At 36.8% G+C, this 4,145-nt stretch overlaps 1 non-coding gene across 1 annotated transcript; it reads left to right on the forward strand.

The window, feature by feature from the left end:
• The first annotated feature begins 3,667 nt into the window (after positions 1-3,667).
• LOC114170916 lies at positions 3,668-3,769 on the forward strand. Its single transcript, XR_003601270.1, has one exon. It is a non-coding gene; the product is annotated as a small nucleolar RNA R71 (small nucleolar RNA).
• Positions 3,770-4,145: the final 376 nt, after the last annotated feature.

Raw genomic sequence — 4,145 nt, forward strand, 5'->3', positions numbered from 1 at the left:
AAAAATTCCGTGAAATCCTCTTCTGTTTACATAGCTTTTCGTAGGTTTTTGGGTTTTCGCCTACAAACCGCATGGCGGTCATAAGTGTGCCGCCAGGCGACGCACCAATTTTGCCCAGCTTTCTGGGTTCTGCTATGAATAGTCTGACGGCTATGAATACCTATCAGGCGACGCGAGTCTGATTTGTGTGGTTGGACTATATTTTTCAAGGTATTTGTGATGTCTTAAAATTCCTTGTAGAGTATTGGGAATGAGTGACTATGTGATGGTTTATAATTGATACTAAACGTATTTGTTGAAGTGGTTTTGATGATGAATTATGAACGTAAGATATTGGTTTTCAGAAAAAGTGATGGTGATTCTGTTATATGAATTGTAAACATGACCTGTGTAATATGTTCCTTGTGGTATCTATGAATTTGGCTTGCTTGCATGATTGCAGTGGGTTGAGATAGATTAAAAAGGTTTGCACCGAAACGGGAAACACTGGGATTTTACCCAGAAACTGATATGCCGCTTGGCGACGCATGATCTGCTGCCAGGCGATAGCGGAAAATTTTCCAATATAGGGTCCTAATTGGGTTAAATGCAAGGGTTGAGTCTCAAGGCCATTATTATGGATTTAGGTGACGAGAAGAGTGTACTTAAACTTGGTGATTGAAAGGAGTAATGATGAAGAGAATATGATGGTGATTATTCTAATGTGTAAGTGAGAATTGATATTAAATGGTAATTGCAAAGGAATTGTAATGGGTAGTTAGGAATCAATACGAGGGTTAGTGTGAAATGTGGAAATTCTAGAGTTTGATTTTTTGTGATTTTATTATAAGCATGATTGGGAACTTTAAGAGTCAATGTTAATTTCATGAGGAATGAGGTTAATTGACCTATAAGTAGGAGTGAATGTATTACTAGGCAGAGAGTAAATACCGGATTATAATAAGGTGGATTTTGCATTGTGGGGTGTGATGCAATATATAAGTTATGGATGTGAGTTATTCTTAATTGGAATAAAGTGTTGGTATGGTTGCAATTTAGGGAATCTATGTTGACCTTGAGTAATTGAGATATATGTGGTGTAGTAATGTAAAAATGGAGTGTGGCATAATGATTGCACATGTAGATTGATAAACTAGAATTTAACATGAATAGTTAAGTCAGAACAATATGTTTCTGGGGTGCTAAACCAGTAACTGGCACGCTACTAGTATAGCACCTGGCGGCACGGTGAAGGTCGCCAGGTGATAAGACAATCAAGGGTGTCCCTGCAACGTGTGGCACCTGGCGGTGAGGTGTGACCAGCCAAGGATAGACCCTAAAACAGTGGGTTTGATTATAGCCTGGCGCTTGGCAACGAGGATCCCCGCTAGGCGGTCAATGTAGGATTGTCGCCTTGTGGCGCTTAGGCAGCGCCAGGCAGCCAAGAACTTTTCTTGTTTTCGTTATCATGTTCTGATGTGGGCCTTTGATCGGGAAATGTTGTGTCATGAGCTGGTAGGTTCATGGTTGGTGGTGAACTCATGAGGATATGAGTGGGGAGGTTCATATCTTGATACTCTCGTGTGGGAATACGAGCAGGGAGGTTCGTATGTTATGTGCTCACACTTAAGATATGCTGCGAGCGGGGAGGTCGGTACCTAGTGGATCACATGTGTTGGACTACGGGTGAGGAGGTCCGTAGAGTTGGACTACGAGCGGGGAGGTTCGTAGAGGCAGGACCACGAGAGAGCAGGTTCGTGGGAGCATCATATATCTTGAGTCCATGGTTAATTAATTGTGTGAATTGAAGGTTGAAAAGCCTTGGGGTATTAAGGTTTTGGCCAAGAACTAAATAGAATAAAATAGTTGGGTTTATCTTGTTTTTATTAAATTATATGTTAATTATTTCTAAGTTCACCCTTTTTGTTTGTGTTTGGCGATGATCGTGTGACGTGTCACATGGGAACAGATGATTTTCCAAGTGATGTTATTGATGCGTTGCGATGGAGAGAGGGCTAGCATGGGAATTTTGGATAGGGATTTTTTATTATGTTTTCTTTATTCAGTCAGTTTATTGGAACTTGTAATACAATTTATAAACTGGTTTATTTAATTTTAAGCGTGATAAATAATTTTCAAATTTTCTCGCATTTGGGAACAATATAATTATGACGTTTGATTTTCAATTATTATTTATTTATTTTAATTAAGTAATTTCAAGTAGGGATGTTACAACAACCACTCTATATCATGAGGGTTCCTGAGCAAATACCACATAGTGCACCCATTAAGGCATTATCACCTGTTGGGTAACCCACACCACACCTTAATGTGACATTGCAGGTCCGATATTGTTTATCTGAAATTGGGATTGGAAAATGGAATTCAAAATACTGAAGGATAAATGAGTCGCTAGATCTGTCGAAAAATTCACCACCTTACGCAAGTCACAAAATCTGTCGGTAATTACCAAAGGGCATAATCCGTCGGTAAATATTACCTACGACCCTTTTACCAACGAATTTGTGCCCATTAGTAATCTTTCGAAAACACTAGTTTACCGACGAATTTGGTTTGGTCTGACGAATATCGACCGTTGATATACCAATTTTTTTGTAGTGTTGAATACATAAATTAGAAAAGTCTATTAATACACGTTAGATGAGTTATCCGTTGACTAATTAGACGAGTCTTGAAAAACACATTAGATCCATTAAATACTTAGACGCATCCTTTAATAAACATTAGATGAGTTTGTTCATTCACGGATTAAACGAGTATAATAATACACATTAAATGAGTATGTCCATAAACAAGTAAGATGACTCTAGAAATACATATTAGATGAGTAGGTTCATACAATAATTAAACGAGTATAGCAAAAAATTTTAAACAAGTCATCCATAAATTGATTAGACAAGTCTAGGAATACACATTATACTAATCTGTTCATGCACTAATTAATGGAGTCCAACAATATATGTTACACGAATTTATCTATATATTGTTTAGATGAGTCTAACAATATATACTACATGAGTTCATTAATACACATTAGACGAATCTATATATTCATTGATGAAACTAGTTTTGCAATATAGCTTAGACGACTTTGTTTATACAATCATTGGATAACTCTAGGAATATTCTTTTGTGCCTCGTTAAAGGTCTAACTTTTATCAAGCAAGTGCACTGGATCAATTGTTGTACAACAAGATTGTATCTATAGGGATTTGGTAACTAAATTAGTAATCTATAATCTAACCCAAGTTTGACAATAAAACATTAACAAAGGTTTGGTCTAATATTGTTAAAAGTAGATTAAAACTAAGTTCGAGAGAGATGATTTTGATTAAGGTGTTGGGATTGAACTTGGCTTCTTAACTCTACTATAATGCCCTTAATTATCTATAAATTGTGTTGTTGAGATGTAACAATTATTACAGCTCCAACCTATATCTTAGTCATTTGTTTTTTGGTTTCCTCCAACTGTTGTGAAATCAACTTGTTATGGGCTAAGATTGCACTTTGTGTATCCAATTCTAGAATTCCTCTCTTTTGTGGTTGGTTCCTATCATGTTGCTTTAGCTATATCTTTAGTCATCATGGATCCTCCTATAGAAGCATCCAAAAGTAAATTGGTTTGTGGTCTTAGTCCACTATAGAACATGTTAAGCTCAGCCAAATCAATCCACGATTTAGAAACTTTCTGATAAAAGATTTGTATCTCTCCCATGCTTCACATGAGGGCTCATCAATTCCTTGTGCAAAAGTTGAAATTGTTGAGTTAGCACCTACGTATTTGATGGTAGGAAATATCTAGTCAGGAATTTCCTTTCCACATCTTCCAAATTCACCAAACTTTGATTTTGTTGAGATTGCAGCTAAATTTTTGCTTTTCTAGTGAAGGAAAAGGGAAACAATCTTAGATAAGATGCCTCGCCATCCTCTCCTAATATTCCCATGGTGCCACATAATTCATAGAAAGTTGTTAGATGATTGTAAGGGTCTTCATTGTCCTTTGATGCTCAACTTCAAATCTGAAGCTTAATGTTTCCTTGCATTGAAGGTTTCTTAAAATATGCTCAACAGCACTATCGCTGCTCAGCCACAGGCTTCAATTTTAACTTTTCTTAGTTCCTCTTTTTGGCTGAGCTAGAACTTTT

This window comes from Vigna unguiculata, chromosome 11 (genome assembly GCF_004118075.2).
Source record: "Vigna unguiculata cultivar IT97K-499-35 chromosome 11, ASM411807v1, whole genome shotgun sequence".
NCBI classification, from domain to species: domain Eukaryota; kingdom Viridiplantae; phylum Streptophyta; class Magnoliopsida; order Fabales; family Fabaceae; genus Vigna; species Vigna unguiculata.